The following is an 18,540-nucleotide window of genomic DNA, read 5'->3' on the forward strand; positions in this document are numbered from 1 at the left end:
AACATCTTAAATATACAAACTGTATATAATGCGTTGATAGAATCTTTCACTTTAATACATTTTTCACATTGGAAACATAACTTGAGGCTTTGTAGAGGAAAGGTATGTTTAATGTCATTATCTTGTGAAAACCAGTACAGGAGACAGATGTGCTCCACGCTAGGTGAGGACAGTGCCACGATCCTGCTAACCCAACACACCTGTGCAGGGTCACTGCGATACGTCCCCTAATCAACCAAGTGACAGAGGAAACCCGGCTGCCCTCACTCAAGGAGGAAGCAGTTAATGAGTCACAGCCAGCTGATTCTGTTACTCACAGTGCTTCTTTCCCTCTCAGACTCTGAAGGAAAACGAGATGCTCTAGACGCTCTGCCAGTAAACCCTCTCAGACTCTGAAGGAAAACGAGATGCTCTAGACGCTCTGTCAGTAAACCCTCTCAGACTCGTCTGAAGGACAACTAGACGCTCGAGACACTCTAGCAGGAAACCCAGAAGTCTGCCGACTCAAGGCCACAGCTGTCCGCCGTCTTCAGCCACCATCTGAACCGAAAAGAAACTGAGCAAAACAAAGGCTCCAGAAATAATAGCAAAAGTAAAATATTTTGACACTTGAATTATTTTGTTTTGTGTTTACTCCTGTGAAGTCAGGCACTGCCCTGTATTCCTGATTCCATATTTATTTTTTGTGGACACTACACAGAATCAATCATTAACATGTCTGACAAGAAGCAATTCTTTTTCACTACAGTGTACTTTTGAATGAGTAAATATAAATGCAGCGCAGCTGCTGGAAATACTGCTGCTGGAATGGAATCCTCATATATATGTTAGCATTGGTTATTATTCTTTAGTTTCTGCAGTTTAAAATTAAAGGTGAATGTTAGCAGAACTGTTAATGGCACCAGTAATGAAACACTGTCTCATCCAATGCCAATTGGCCACTTGCTGGTGCCCTAACCAGGCATTTTCAATAGCTCACGTCCCTCGCGTCTGTCACCTGAGTGATGTAACTTTGTAACATTTGGGACGTAAGTCTGCCTCGACACACAGAACAAATTTGCCTCTAGGACCTGTAAAGTCCGCCATTCTGAAACGGAATGACAAATCTGCATGTAACTTGGCGAGTAGCATTTAAAGATAAGATTCTAACAACTCTATAATTTCCAGACTACAACATAACAAATGAGGCCACTATTGACCAATGTATTTTCATTTACATACATTGTTCAAAGATGCCTATGAATCACGCATAGATGTTCAGTTGTTAATAACAATAAGACACCATGTTCACAAGTACTTTCAGATTGAACATTTTGATGGTCATGTTTTTACTAAAGCCCTTTCAGGGGTATATATTGCATGTATTATCCAGTATAATCAGTGAGTCTAACTTAACTAAATTGTGATCTTGTTTGGCCTAGAGGCTCAGCTGTTGCTCATTGAAACCCTGAAGTACAAGCTTTTAGGCTAATAGCAGCCATATTGTTTCACCTGGAAAATACAGCGTAAAAAGAAATGGGCACATCGATGTGAGATAGAAAGTTGTGTGGGGACCGTATCAACGGTTCTGCAAAAGTTTGTAAAATCATTGAGCATTTTGAAAATACCTTGAAAAGATATTGGGTTATCTTTCCATTTATTATTTGTAATGTTTTGGTGAACGGGCTAATGAGTAGAGAAGGAACTAATTATGATAGTGCCGAAGAGGGTATACTTCTGAAACGCTGCTTGGAGCTTTAATTTTAGATTACAGCTTACTTATATTTGATTGGTTTAGAAGATGAACATAACCTATTTCTGTTGCTACTAAGCCAAATTGCTTATTTTATTTACGTATTAACTGTCAAGTTACCAGTTGGTAATATAAAGGAAGCACACATTGGCTGCACCAAAGAATAGGTCCTTGAGCTCAACTCAGCGTGTCAATCAAAGACGTCTCCAGCAGAAAGCAGTTCAATATTTTCACTGGGTCTTCTATGATGTGGGAGCATGGCATTTAGCTACAGTACAGTTTTCCCTTTGGTTCAGCTTGGCTCTTTGTTTAAAAATGTAATGAAATTCTACTGCAATTTTAAATGACACTTGTTTTGATGTACAATTTCTTTCCTACTGCATATTTTCTATGACAAGCCTTATTATCTCTGTTTTACTTCTTGTCAGAGGAGAATATTTATTTTCTTTCTAACAACATGGCTGTTCTGTAAAATATATGTCCCTGGCCTTAGTCTGATTTCCCGTCAACATATTTTTTTTTTGGGATATTCTTATGCTTCAGGTGAAACTATCTCAGGTGGAAAAAACAGTACCCTTTTTCTCTCTTATAAATGCATACACACACACACACACACACACACACACACACAAACACACACACACACACACATACATACACACACACACAAACCATTTTCCATTCATGCCTGTATTTCCCTCTTTTAAATAAAAAGCAATCCGCTATGAGTGGTTTCAGGAAATTCACCTGTCACTTCAAATAACCTATGCATGCATGCATGCGACTAGACTAGTAGGTGTGTGTGTGTGTGTGTGGCAGGGGGATTGAAGCTCGGAAGAACCAAAAACCTTTCTCCAATATGGTATAGAACCTATTTTGATGAATGTGCGGTGTCCGAGGACAATCCCCTCATCCCTGCAGGAATCCCAGAAGGTAACAGGTCCGGTGCCATGGAGACTGGTCTGGTGTCTTCCTGACTCCATGTTGCTTGAAGGAAAATATGTTCGTAATGAAGAAGGGCATCTGGAAACGTGCATGAGCTCCCAACCCCACAGGAACTAACTTAATTTTTGTTGAGAGAAGCATTCGGAGAAGACCTTTTCTTCTCAGCTGTGTTCCCTCCACCCACACCAGATACCTTCTCACAACTCTACTAGTCTGTCACCTCAAACCACTGTCTCACTGCTTTACTTGTCAGTCACCTCAAACCACTGTCTCATTGCTCTACCTGTCTACCTGTCCACCACAAACCACGGTCTCAATGTTCTACCTATCTCTCACCTTAAACCAGTGTCCCACTCCTTTACATGTCCATCAACTCTGAAAACTTCTGGGGACTGAGGAGACAAGTTGCTCAAGTTTATGAATAGGAATGTTGTCACATTCTTGTCTAATACAGGCATTGATGGTGCCTTTCCAGATGTGTAGGCTGCCCATGCCACACGCACTCATGCAACCCCATACCATCAGAGATGCAGGCTTCTGAACTGAGCGCTGATAACAACTTGGGTTGTCCTTGTCCTCTTTAGTCCGGATGACATGGCGTCCCAGTTTTCCAAAATGAACTTCACATTATGATTCGTCTGACCACAGAACACTTTTCCACTTTGCCATAGTCCATTTTAAATTATCCTTGGCCCAGAGAAAACTCCTGCGCTTCTGGATCCTGTTTAGATACGGCTTCTTTTTTGACCTATAGAGTTTTAGCCGGCAACGGCGAATGGCACGGTGGATGGTGTTCACCGACAATGTTTTCTGGAAGTATTCCTGAGCCCATGTTGTGATTTCCATTACAGTATCATTCCTTTATGTGATGCAGTGCCGTCTGAGGGCCCGAAGATCACGGGCATCCAGTATGGTTTTCCGGCCTTGACCCTTACGCACAGATTGTTCCAGATTCTCTGAATCTTTGGATGATATTATGCACTGTAGATGATGATAGCTTCAAACTCTTTGCAATTTTTCTCTGAGAAACTCCTTTCTGATATTGCTCCACTATTTTTCGCTGCAGCATTGGGGGAATTAATGATCCTCTGCCCATCTTGACTTCTGAGAGACACTGCCAATCTGAGAGGCTCTTTTCATACCCAGTCATGTTGCCAATTGACATAATAAGTTGCATATTGTTCCTCCAGCTGTTCCTTATCTGTACATTTAACTTTTCCGGCCTCTTATTGCTACCTGTCCCAACTTCTTTGGAATGTGTAGCTCTCATGAAATCCAAAATAAGCCAATATTTGGCATGACATTACAAAATGTCTCACTTTCAACATTCGATATGTTATCTATATTCTATTGTGAATTAAATATGAGTTTATGAGATTTGTAAATTATTCCATTCCTTTTTTACTCACAACTTGTACAGTGTCCCAACTTTTTTGGAATATGGTTTGTATTAAATACTTATGTCATACAATAAAATGCAAATTAATTATTTAAAAATCATACAATGTGATTTTCTGAATAAGTGTACCTATGATAAAAATTACAGACCTCTACATGCTTTGTAAGTAGGAAAACCTGCAAAATCGGCAGTGTATCAAATACTTGTTCTCCCCACTGTATGTATGCTACTGTTATCGTGTCACCATGACAACTAACTTATTTGGCAACAAAGCACTACAACGTTGCAAAATTGGAAGCTGGGTTGTTAACGTCTTTACAGAAAACTACTCGAGCTGAGAATCTGCAAGCACAAGCAGGGAAAGTTATTTCCTTGTAATTTTGAGCAGTGTGTTGATATTTCTAAATCCTGCCGAGGTGGAAAAACGTGCTCCTCCACCTGAAACACCTCGGCCAGCGTGTCAGCTTTTTTCACTGGCGCAGCTGGTCGAGCTATTAATTTCAAGATGGCTGTCACAGTGTGTTGTCGAGACAGAGGAGGGAAGCCCAGCCATTGGTTTGGGGTGGTGATCAATCTGCAGGACTGTTACTAAGCAAACAGCGTGAAGAGCTCTACATTAACATAATAACACATAAGTGGTTACATTCTAAGAACACATTTTCTTATAAATTCAATTTGACCTGTACCTCTCTAGATATGTATTGTTGCTGTGATGTTAGCAGAAATTGAGGACATGGAGAGGAGAAAATGCAACTGCCACACCCAAGTTTTCATTGTTCTACCGTTGTGGGGACCTGACACCTAACAGACCCCGAAAACATCCCCAAACCAACCCTGACATTCACCCAGCCTTAACCCAAACCTTAACCCAACCCTGACATTAACCCAACCTTAACCCAACCCTGACATTAACCCAACCATAACCTTAACCTAAATGTAGCCTCAATAAACTGTTGTGCCTTAACAGCAAACCATAACCCTAACCGGTAACGCCTGAATCTAAAAGTCATTCTAACACTAAAATGGTTTGGAGGTTGTGTGTTTTTTCTTCAGCAGTGAAAATTGTAATGGAACCAAAGAAATGCTGTGTATGTACAAAAAATAATTTGGACACTGACACAGTTTTCATAATTTTGGCTCTGTACGCCACCACAATGGATTTGAAATGAAACAACCAAGATGGAATTTAAGTTCAGACTTTCAGCTTTAATTAAAGGGGTGGAACAAAAGTATAACATGAATCGTTTAGGAATTGCAACCATTTTCATAGACAGGCCCCCTATTTCAGTGGCTCAAATGTAATTGGATAAATTAACACAATCATAAATCAAATGTTCATTTATAATACATTGTCAAGACTCCTTTGCAGGCAATGACTGCTTGAAGTTTGGAATGCATGGACATCACCAAATGCTGGGTTTCCTTTGTGAAGCTTTGCCAGGCCTTTACTGCAGCTGTCTTCAGTTGTTGTATGTTCCTGGGTCTTTCTGCCCTAAGTTTGTCTTCAACAAGTAAAATGCCTGCTCAATCGCATTGAGATCAGGTGATTGACTCTGCCATTGCAGAATATTACACTTATTTGCCTTAAAAAAACTCCTGGGCTGCTTTCGCAGTATATTTTGGGTCATTTTCCATCAGTAAAGAGAAGTGCCGTCCAATCAACTTCACTGAATTTGGCTGAATCTGAGCAGACAATATATCCCTTTACACTTCAGAATTAATCTGACTGCTTCTGTCTTCTGTCACATCATCAATAAACACTAGTGACCCAGTGCCATTGGAATCCATGCATGCCCATGCCATCACACTGCCTCCACCGTGTTTTACAGATGATGTGGTATGCTTCAGATCATGAGCCGTTCCAAGCCTTCTCCATACTTTTTTCTTCCCATCATTCTGGTACAGGTTGATCTTAGTTTCATCTGTCCAAAGAATGCTTTTCCAGAACTGGGCTGTATTTCTTAGATGTTTTTTGTCAAAATCTGGCCTTTCTATTCTTGAGGTTTATGAATGGTTTGCACCTTGTGGTGAACCCTCTGTATTTGCTCTTGTGAAGTCTTCTCTTCATGTTAGACTTGGATAATGATATGTCTACCTCCTGGAGAGTGTTCTTCACTTGGCTGGATGTTGTGAAGGGGGTTTTCTTTACCATGGAAAGGATCCTATGATCATCCACCACTGTTGTCTTCCGTGGATGTTCAGGCCTTTTTGTGTTGCAGAGTTCACCAGTGTGTTCTGTTTATGTCAGAATGTACCAAACTGTTGATTTTGTCACTCCTAATGTTCCTGCTATCTCTCTGATGGATTAATTTTTGCAGTCTAAGGATGGCCTGTTTCACTTGCATTGAGAGCTCCTTTGACCACATGTTGTGGGTTCACAGTAACAGCTTCCAAATGTGAACGCCACACCCTGAATCAACTCCAGGCCTTTTACCTGTTTAATTGATGAATAAATAATGAAGGAATAGCCCCCACCTGTCCATGAAACAGCTTTTGGAATAAATTGTCTTTTGGTCCCTTGAAAAAGAGGGGGCTTCATTTTAAAGAGCTGTAATTCTTCCACTCGGAGGAAGTTGAGAATCTGCACTTTAAGCCCATATTCATTATTAACTGTAACTTGAATATGTTTTGGTAAAAAGCCAAAATAACATAACTTGTGTCAGTGTCCAATGTTTCTGGACCTAACTGTATATAACATTACTGTTTCAGAAAATAGATTTTGTTCAAAACAAACACCTCTACCAATACCCACAACTCTTCCAGAAGGAGCTCTGGGCTTTGTGCCAAATGTCCAGCATTTTTTTTATCACACTTGAAGCTCGGAGGTGGACCCAGATGCAGACACGGGCACAGGCGACTTGTTTCAAGTTAACAATTATTTATTTGTTTGGTGAAGAGTAGTCGAGGAAGGCAGGGTCGATACTGGGCTGGCAGCAGAGGTACAGGCAAACAGCAGGCAGAGAGGAGTCGTGGGCAGTCAGGTGATCAGTACACAGGCTGGTGGCGGAGGTACAGGCAGGTAGCAGGCAGAGTCATAGACGGGCAGGAAAAGAACTGGTAACAGGGTTATCGTGGGAACGCTCAAATAAACCAATCAAACCAATCTTCCGAAAATAATTTGAACAGGACCATGATAAATATAGACAAGAAATATGAAGAAAGAAAATACATTTTCAGTTTGGTGTTATCTTTACAGGCAAATGCAAAACCCACCAATGCCGAGAGGAAAAGAGATCTCAGAGGACATCAGAAAAAGAGTAGTGAGAGCATATCAGTCAGGGGAAGACTATACAATTATCTCAAAAATATTTGAGCTGCATCAGTTCACTGTGAGGTAAAACATAAAAAAAATTGGGAGTATTTAACAGATTCCTGAACAAAATATCAGAAAATCTGTAAAAAAAAAAAATTACTTCCAACTAGACAACGACCCAAAACATTCAAACAAGATGGTTCCGAAGAAATCTAAATAAGGATAAAATATAATGTGTACATTAATGTGTGCAGTGTACATGCTTTCAAAACATACAATTATTTCACACTTTGGGGTAAAACAATGATGTATGATGCTTTTTTGAATGTCAAACCTAATATAAGGTATGTTCATGTCACCATCAACAATCTACTGCACTGCAGCTAAAAACAACTTTCTACAACCCAACCATTTCCATATTTCTAAATGCTAAGCATGAAAAACAATTAAATATTGTGGTTTTGCATAGCTCTATTGCAGGCCTATTTTGATAAAGATTTTTTTTTGGATTAAAGTTTATAACTGTAGCATGTTGTTTCCTCCCTGGGGGGGCGTGCCCTTCCAATGATCACTTCACCATGACTACGGGGAACAAAACTGAAAAACACCAGTTGGCAACTCCCACTACCACTCGAGCAATCAGAATTCACCGCTAGGTGTTTTTTTTTTTACTCTGGTGTGATTGGCTTGCTTAATTTAGTTATTTTGATCGTTTTAACTCTCAATCCACCCTTAGGAATTTACTAAACAACGTGTGGTGTTTTTGCTCAGAAAAGGCAGTCCCGGCATGGTTCAGTTTGTTGTGTCTGGAACAAACTCAAGAAAAGAACCAGAGGCGTACTGTATTGTGGTCTGTTTGACTACAAGCATTTTATGAGAGGTATCTGTTTCCAATAGAAGGCTGCCTCCAACAGAAGCATGTTTCTAAAAGGACACTGTCTTCAAAAGAATCAAGACTATAATAGAACCCTGGTCTCTAAAATGAGCCTACCTTTTACAAGTGCCAGTTGTGTTCAGTGGCAGAAGTAAATTAATGTCTAGAATAGTAATTAAAGTGCTATTGTATTGTCTCAAAAGCCTAATGACTGGATCACAGCCCTGTGGACCTCAGAAAGACCTCAGGCTCATCAAGCCCCTCATTTCTCCCCCACCAAGAACACACACACACACACAGAGTTTTGTAACCCATTTTATCCATCGCAATGCCAGGGCTGGTCAGATAACACCAGCAGGAAGCAGCCCAGACTTAAATGTCAGACTCCAGGAGTGCCCCGTTGGATGAATTGACTATGCTCTTCATCACGACAGCCTCGTCCTCCTCCCCTCCTGTGTGAGTGGGTCTCTTTGTGTGTCTTCCTCTCCACCTCCCCTGCCCCCCCCCCTCTCTTTGATGTTGGCCTCTGATGTCCCTCTCGCCTCCCTGGGGTCCCCAGGTGGTCCGAGCCAATTACAGGCCAAACCTCTGTGGCGTTATCGAGTCACGAATGAGCCCACTCATCACACGCATTAATCGGCCTTGGGACTGAAACGTGTTCTGGGTCTCATCATAGAGACGCCATGGAAACGGCTAAATAAACCTCTGCCCCACTGGTCCCTGTAGCCCGGCCCCAGTGACAGGAAAATCATTATTTTCACTCAGCCTTCCAAAACATCAAAACGAATATCAAATAGGTGACTGTAAATTACATTTCATTGGGTTGTGTGACTCAAGAAACCACAGAATAAAAAGACTGAACACTGCCATGAGCCCGATAGAGAATTAGTGTTTTCAGAAATTCAAGCCTGTCTCTAAACTAACTGCACCTTCAAGTCATGAACAAGGTTTTTACCCGACCTTCTCAAAGACGACTCTAAATGTCAGCTGCATGTTGGGTGCAGTTGTAGGAGGCAGTAACTCAGCATGGATGCACTCTGATTGTAGCTCTGGTTTCAAAAGATACAGTAATGGACTCCCAGGTAAAAATAATTTGGGGGCAGCTGTCAATACAATTCTACTCCGATGCTTGCTGACTAGAGCCGGAAACAACCACTCAATCTCGCGGAGTTAAATTTATTCTGGTTTGGCTTTAAACGTTCAGCTCCAGCCCTTAACATATTCGTCAGCCACACATTCACTGCAGCAAAACCATATACGGCAGGTGTCCAGACACACAGGTGTGTGCAGTAGAGATTGTTACCAAGTATCATTCTCATACAACACTTCCCACAGACCGACAGAAACCAACAGTCTGAGAGGAGAGGAAAGGCAGGGAGGGGAGAGAGGAGAAGGGAGAGAGGAGATGGGAGAGAGGAGAGAGGGAAAAGGTCAGTGCCTGTCACTTTACCCTGGAGAATAGGAGGAGGCCCACCAGACAGTGGGACCAGACATCTGGAGCTGTAATAAATAGTCCCTGGCTTATATGTATCAAGTCGAACAAGTTTTTGTGTGCAGGAATCCATCATGTCTACATATTCCATATACAGGAGAGCAGTTGACAACTCAATAAAATATTGAACCAGCCCAATCGTTGACCGTGTGTACCCAGTAGAGCTCAGTATGAGCGACGGATCAACTATTCTGCCAAAGTGTCTGGTTAAATTAAACTTGAGTTGCATTTGATGTTAAGCAGAAGGTTGTGGGATCGAACCTCAATCCGGGCAGAACAGAATGCACTCGGGGAGAGGGAGGAATAAAGAGAAAGAGAGGGAGGAATAAAGAGAAAGAGAGGGAGGAATAAAGAGAAAGAGAGGGAGGAATAAAGAGAAAGAGAGGGAGGAATAAAGAGAAAGAGAGGGAAGGGAGAGAGAATGGAAAGAAAAAGGTGGGAGATCATGCAAGGAGGAAGAGATAGAAGAGAGAAAGGGAGGTAGAAGAAAAAGACTGTAGGGAAACAGCGGTAAAGGGAGAGAGGGAGAAAAAAAAAGAGAGGTAGAAGTGGAGAGGTGAGAAAGAGACAGAGAGGGAGATAAGGTCATACTATTCCAGACTGTCACTTCTCGCTGCATGATACTGTAGCAACACACGCTCTTTGTCCCACACAGACACACAAACACCCACACAAACATACCAACACACACACACAAGGCACAGAGCGCACAGACGGCTTTCGTGCTTTTTACTGAGGACTGTTTTCCATGTGGTCACTCCACTGTCAAGGCTGATTGGTGGAGGGCTGCAGAGATGGTTGTCTTTCTTGAAGGTTCTCAACACAGGGACTACGGAGCTACTCCCAGACCAAGGCCTTTCTTCCCCTGATTGCTCAGTTTTGGGGAATCTAAACTTCTTCCTTTTAAGAACAAGGGCCACTCTGTTTTTGGGGATCTTAATTGCTGTAAACATTTTGGGCATCTCTCCTCAGATTAGTGCCTAAACATAATTCTGTCTCTAAGCTCTACGGAAGTTGTAGAAACCTCTGCAAGATGATTCACAGAAGAACAGGTGGACTCTGTGGAAGCTGTAGAAACCTCCCCAGGATGATTCACAGAAGAACAGGGTGGATCTGAGACCACAGGCCCATGATTGGTTACTGAGAGTAGAATTAACAATAATATGTCACCTAACATTATTAATCTCCACAGAAACACTGCAGCTGATCAGTCATCGGAGCATATGAATGCATGTGAAAAAGCAACAAAGCACAGGCAGATTTCAGCCAATTTCAGCACTAGTGGACCCAGAATGAACTTAAGACTGCAGAGCCCTATAGCAAAAACACTAGGAAATCGATCAAAACCTTAATATGAACCAGTATGTGGTCTTAGCAAATCGAATGACAGTAACATCAAAATATGTTATAATTTAATATTAGACTACAGGCCTAATAAAAGCTTGTGATGAAATGCAGTGACAAGACATGCAAACCCCCACAGCTGGTTTCATAGTATAAATATATTTTTAAAACTTCCTGCTAGTGTCTGAAAAATGGGCAACCAAGAACTGTAAAAACTCACAAATTAGATGGGAATCCACCAACTTTGCATTCAGCGAAATTACTCAAAATACGCAGTTTAACTTGGGCATGTACAGTGGGGAGAACAAGTATTTGATACACTACTGATTTTGCAGGTTTTCCTATTTACAAAGCATGTAGAGGTCTGATTTGGATCATAGGTACACTTCAACTGTGAGAGATGGAATCTAAAACAAAAATCCAGAAAATCACATAGTATGATTATTTCGTAATTAATTTGCATTTAATTGCATGACATAAGTATTTGAACACCTACCACCAACCAGTAAGAATTCCTGCTCTCACAGACCTGTTAGTTTTTCTTTAAGAAGCCCTCCTGTTCTCCACTCATTACTTGTATTAACTGCACCTGTTTGAACTTGTTACCTGTATAAAAGACAGCTGTCCACACACTCAATCAAACAGACTCCAACCTCTCCGCAATGGCCAAGACCAGAGAGCTGTGTAAGGACATCAGGGATAAAATTGTAGACCTGCACAAGGCTGGGATGGGCCACAAGAAAATAGGCAAGCAGCTTGGTGAGAAGGCAACAACTGTTGGCGCAATGATTAGAAAATGGAAGAAGTTCAAGATGATGGTCAATCTCCCTTGATCTGGGGCTCCATGCATGATCTCACCTCGTGGGGCATCAATGATCATGAGGAAGGTGAGAGATCAGCCCAGAACTACACGGCAGGACCTGGTCAATGACCTGAAGAGAGCTGGGACCACAGTCTCAAAGAAAACCATTAGTAACACACTACGCCGTCATGGATCAAAATCCTGCAGCGCACGCAAGGTCTCCCTGCTCAAGCCAGTGCATGTCCAGGCCCGTCTGAAGTTGTCCAATGACCATCTGGATGATCCAGAGGAAGAATGGGAGAAGATCATGTCGTCTGATGAGACAAAATAGATATTTTTGAATTAAACTCCACTCGCTGTGTTTGGAGGAAGAAGAAGGATGAGTACAACCCCAAGAACACCATCCCAAGCGTGAAGCATGGAGGTGGAAACATCATTCTTTGGGGATGCTTTTCTGCAAAGGGGACAGGACGACTGCACCGTATTGAGGGGAGGATGGATGGGGCCATGTATCGCGGCCAACAACCTCCTTCCCTGTGTAAGAGCATTGAAGATGGGTCGTGGCTGGGTCTTCCAGTATGACAACGACCTGAAACACACAGCCAGGATAACTAAGGAGTGGCTCCGTAAGAAGCATCTCAAGGTCCTGGAGTGGCCTAGCCAGTCTCCAGACCTGAACCCAATAGAAAATCTTTGGAGGGAGCTGAAAGTCTGTATTGCCCAGCGACAGCCCCGAAACCTGAAGGATCTGGAGGAGGTCTGTGTGGAGGAGTGGGCCAAAAACCCTGCTGCAGTGTGTGCAAACCTGGTCAAGAACTACAGGAAACGTATGATCTCTGTAATTGCAAACAAAGGTCTCTGTACCAAATATTAAGTTCTGCTTTTCTGATGTATCAAATACATAGGTCATGCAATAAAATGCAAATTAATTACTTAAAAATCATACAATGTGATTTTCTAGATTTTTGTTTTAGATTCCGTCACTCAGAGTTGAAGAGTACCTATTATAAAAACAACAGACTTCTACATGCTTTGTAAGTGTGAAATCTGAAGCTAAATCAGATGTCACCAGTGCTAACCTGTAAAGTATTCAGAGAGAGTTTGTGTGAAAACCTGTCAGAGTTTGGCAAGTGGGATGGGGTGAATGATTATTTGAAAGCAGGCGAATGTACCTTTCAGGAGCAATATAATATGTCATCACAAGGGATATTGACCTTATATTGAACTCTCAGGCCACAGCCCAAGGATGTACAGTTAGGTCCGGAGATATTTGGACACTGACACAAAATTCATAATTTTGGCTCAGTACGACACCACAATGGATTTGAAATGAAACAACCAAGATGCAATTCAAGTGCAGACTTTCAGCTTTAATTCAAGGGGTGGAACAAAAGTATAATATGAATCGTTTAGGAATTGCAACCATTTTCATACACAGGCCCCTTATTTCAGGGGCTCAAATGTAATTGGACAAATTAACACAATCATAAATAACATGTTCATTTTTAATACTTTGCTGAGAATTTTTTGCAGGCAATGACTGCTTGAAGTCTGTAACGCAAGGACATCACCAAACGTTGGGTTTCCTCCTTTGTTTTGCTTTGCCAGGCCTTTACTGCAGCTGTCTTCAGTTGTTGTTTGTCCCAAGAAAAAGAGGGGGCTACATATTAAAGAACTGTAATTCCTAAACCCTTGCTCCAATTTGGATGTCAATACCCTCAAATTAAAACTGAGAGAAGGCACTTTACGCACATATTAATTATTTAACCACCAAAATAGAATTTGTATAAGTGTCCAATTATTTCTGGACCTAACTGTACGTACAGCCACAGATCCTGATCTGAGAGCTCCTGATCTTGGTTAAATGAATCTCAAGCCATACCAACCACACAATGGTAGGCCTGTCAATACATCTGCTGACCCAAAGTCAAGACCCTGATGGGCAGGGCTGCTGACATAAGTACTATCTTAAATGTCATGCAACATCAAAATCTAATACATTTAATATTGGTGGAATAACAAAGATTGTCAGCCTCAGCATCACAGTGTTACAGTGGGATCAACTTGCTTTGTGCTTTTTTATGGGGTGTTTAAGAATACAGATTTAAGATAGAAGAGTATAGACATTGATTAAGACTGAAAATCCTGGGGCCGTTAAAGAGTTTGCAGTCTTTCTGCCTGAACATGCTAACAAATGTGAAATTTACGGAGGAAATAATTTCCCCAAGCAGCATGATAAAATATTTCAAAACATACATTCAAGCGGAATGAGTGATGAAAAGGTGAAGCTTTTGATCTTCAGGAAAAGAACGGAAGGCTGACTAAATTTATAGATCTTGCTCACGATGTTGTTCACTACGCCAAATTTCTAAAACATCCTTTGGAAACCTTAACAAAACCTCTATGGCAGAGGTTGGCAAGTAAGTTTGGCTTTGATCCAAATGGATCTTGTATGAATAGCTCTGGATCTCAAAAGTAATAGCCCCATATCTATTAATCTGTAATTCTGATCACACTTAATGGCAATGTAGACATCGGTGGCATGTACATTCAAAAACTGGCGGTCCAGAACAGATCTATTTCAGCACCAGCTGCTGTCAAAAAAAATCATGCTGTGGGCCAGATATTATTGCCGAACCATGCTCTAAGGCATCTGTGAAGGGAAGCCACGTACCATATTAAATTGCCATTTACAATGACAAAGGAAATGTGCCATCAGTGTCACACCTATTTTAAAGGCAACAAGGGATTTTGCCTTGTTGGCTCAAGTTTTCGCAAGTGCTACTCAAAATAAGTCTCTGTTGTGCAGTGAAGAACACCATTTGGACACAAAATTACAAAAAAGATGCACAAAGAAAATGTGGACTTTCTCAGTGGTAAAGGAGTGTATTTTGGTAGTTTTGTGTCCAGGTAAATGAGCAAAACACATAAGCAAAGATTTATCTGTCAGGAAGGTTCACTCATGCACCCAACATTGTCACCTTTCGCCAAGCCATATTTCAGCGCAGGACAAGCCTATCGGGCACACAGCACGGTTTGTCAACATGGATGGTGAAGCCAGGAGTCACAACGCCACAGGAGAAGCTGAGTGTACATGGGCAATTGTTCCTGTCACAGTAAAATCAAAAAAGAGTCATGTAAAAACATGTATTTCTCAATCCAAGAAGTTCTATAACTTTCCTCTTACCATCCATTTTCTCACCATTGCCTCAGTCTTGATGATCCAAGCAAAACTTCTCAGGCAATGCCACCAAGAGTAACATCAGAGCAGCCTATCTATTGTAGCCAGACTTTGCTCTACAGATACGATGCTAACCGCAATCTCACCGAATTATCAGGTGCCAGAGTTTGGTCCAGGTGTGTCAAGAAGGCTGTTCTTGAGATCCATTACTTGTTCTTCAGGAAGGCCTTTGTTAGGAGACCTCTGGACACATGGTTAGCAGGATTCTTCACTGGAAGTTCAAGCTCAGCTTTCCTTGTTTTGTCACTTCACTCAGCAGCAGCCCCCCTGGCAGTTCTTGAGCAGCTGACTCCCTGGCAGTTCTTAAGCAGCAGACTCCTTAGCAGTTCTTTAGCAGCAGACTCTCTGGCAGTTCTTAAGCAGCAGCCTCCCGAGCAGTTCTTCAGCAGCAGACTGCCTGGCAGTTCTTTACCAGCAGCCTTCCTGGCAGTTCTTTAGCAGCAGCCTCCCTGGCAGTTCTTCTGCAGCAGACTCCCTGGCAGTTCTTCAGCTGCAGGCTCCCTGGCAGTTCTTCAGCCGCAGGTAAGCTGCAGTTCCAGGGCCATTTTCACTATCTGAGAAATGATGAAGATGTGGCAGGAACCGGCTCTCCCCAAAAACATCCAGCTTGATGCATCTACTGGTTTTAAAGCCAGACCATCCATTTTGCGGACAGAATAATTCCTGTAAGGTTTGCTTTGAAGGCAGAATGACTGGTGCCAGCACGCCAGGGGTGATCAACAAAAGAACTCAACGTGGACATGAAGCCCCTGGTAATGACCGGTCAGTTCTGGATGGTTGTCTCAAGTTTGAGTGGGTCTGTTTCTGTGCCCCATTGCACTCCAAGGGACTACTCCGAGGCCAGATGTCTCTCTAAATCAAGGCCCTTGACTTCTTTAGCTCTCTCTTTCGAGACAGTGTACAGTTGTTACTAATCCATTTGTTCAGCTCGATGCCTCTGGTAGCACAGAGAGCTGTGAGATCCGGTGTTATTGTCAAGGCCTGCTCCACGTTGGCTACCGATTTTAAACACTGATCCAGGTGAAAGTTTCCCAGCACAGTGCTTACCGTGTCTAATTGGATGATTTCCTGGCTGTCCTTTGCACACTGTCTGAGAGCAAATTTGGCACGACTCTGTGACGACGTGGCACCAAAAATATGTACTAACACTTTGTGGTCTTCTAGCTCCTCATCCAGATTTCAGTTTGTCCTCAAGAGAAAAAGCAGTAGGTCTGAATCTGCATCGGTTTATCTTCCCTGGTGAAACATGGCTTAGTAGAGTCAGATACAACACCTTCACTACAAAGCCTTTCATACATCATATTGGACATGAACTAGTTATAATCATCACAGAACTTAATGTTTTTTAAATATCATTTCCTTTCTCACATTGAGGGCACGTTGCACTGCCACAGAGCGGTTGTTTGGCAATTCCACACAGATGTTCCTCAGAGGTGGGCCCATACTATAGAGCCCATCCACACACTTGGCAGACTTTGTAACTAGCTCCATACATAGAGGATCCTCCTCATATTGTCGCTTCGGAAAACTGTGCTTCATTTGCTGTCCCAGTAGATGCTCAAGTTTCAGGACTGATATTCTGTGCGCCACTGAAGAGAAATTGTTCCTCAATGGTCCATTAATGACCTGACTCAACACCTTTTGGACTGCTTGAGGGCTGTTGCCTTGATTATTTATCATGACCTTCGGAACATTGTTCCCAAGCTGTAATCTGTAAACACATTCAAGTAAAGCCATTGATCCACCTGCTTTTGAGGATTTTTAGGAATGTTTTCTTTGTTCATTCTCTTTCTGAAAACAGACATCTGGGACATTCACGTATTGAGATTGTGTTGATCCAAACCACCAATTTCTAGACCAGTGACAAGAGAGGTGCAGATTAATTCTTTGTCATGCAAGGTGTGTATCAGATTTTCAACAATGTTTTCTTTTCTTTTTTCTTGTTGAGGGGAAGCATATACTCTGTAGGCCAGGGGTATTCAAATCTGGCCCTCGAAGGCAGTTACACTTCCATTTTTCATTGCAAACTTCTAATCAGGGACTTAGTTAAACCTGGGACGCCAAAGTAAGATTGTTTTTTTGTCTTTTTTAAATTCTAAATAATGTCTGGATTATATAAAACTGGTTGACAATCAGCTAAACATAAAATAAGTGAGGGGTGAGGGCTGAGGGTCGTCTGTAAAGAAAACAAAGACGAACCTCATTCATATCCCATTATATCATTTGTCATGGCAACCCTGACTCATTCCCTGTCAGCGCAATGATATTAAACGCTGCTGATACATAGATATGTTTCCATGGTGATACCACAACATAATGACCAAAGAAACAGTTGGGTGTGTCCTGCAAGACAGCCTTTTCCCTTCATTCAGTTCTTTCACACTCACAGCTTCACTGGAAGATAGGGCACTGGAAATGTAATAGGATGCTGTTTGGGGGGTAGCCGTTACTTCATTGATTGTTATCACATTCTTTTAGAAACGTCTTAATCCCTTCATATGAATGGAGCCGTTATTTTCCCATTATAAAAGGTTTTAATTGTCACTGTGTGCATTTCTGTGTTTGTGTGTGGTCTGATGAAACCATGCTGTAGCGAAATCAGACAGACGTCAAAACCAGACACAACCTTTTTAAATCCCTCTATTCCTTCCGTAATAAAAAAAAGTTTCCAGCTTCCCAAAAGCATCTTAAGACATCATAAGAACTTTCACCGGAGCGGGGTTAAAACTCAGAGCTGCTTCCCAGAACCATTGTTAATGCATTTGCGCTTGCATATATGCTCAGTATTTTTTAATTGATTGCCCCAGACCTCAATGGCATTCTCGATAGTGGCATTTGTCCCTCTTTCACATCACTTTGTATACAGAGGATCACCACTAAATAAGCAAACAACGGCTGTGTTTAACAGGATTAAAACCACAAATTATCATGAGCAAATCCTGACTGATCTACCTATATTGAGTCATTATTTCCAAAGAAAAAGTGATCTGTAGATCAATCAGTCAGCAGTCTGCAATTGCTTTGATCTAATCGAACATGGATATTATGTGTATTCATTTCTGAGCAGCCCTCGATAACTTCAGAAAAATGTTGACCGGATGAAATATGAATCTTATTGAAAACCGAGATGACTGCCTTTAGATATTACTAAATCCAAAAAGTCCAAAAATAATGAGATGACCTGACACAGTCTGTTTAATAACTTGACACAGTCTGTTTGATGACTTGACACAGTCTGTTTGATGACTTAACAGTCTGTTTGATGACTTAACAGTCTGTTTGATGACTTGACACAGTCTGTTTGATGACTTAACAATCTGTTTGTTGACTTGACACAGTCTGTTTGACGACTTGACACAGTCTGTTTGATAACCTGATACAGTCTTTTTGATGACTTGACACAGTCTGTTTGATAATTTGATACAGTCTGTTTGATAATTTGATACAGTCTGTTTGAT

Source organism: Esox lucius, chromosome 12 (assembly GCF_011004845.1).
Source record: "Esox lucius isolate fEsoLuc1 chromosome 12, fEsoLuc1.pri, whole genome shotgun sequence".
Classification (NCBI taxonomy): domain Eukaryota; kingdom Metazoa; phylum Chordata; class Actinopteri; order Esociformes; family Esocidae; genus Esox; species Esox lucius.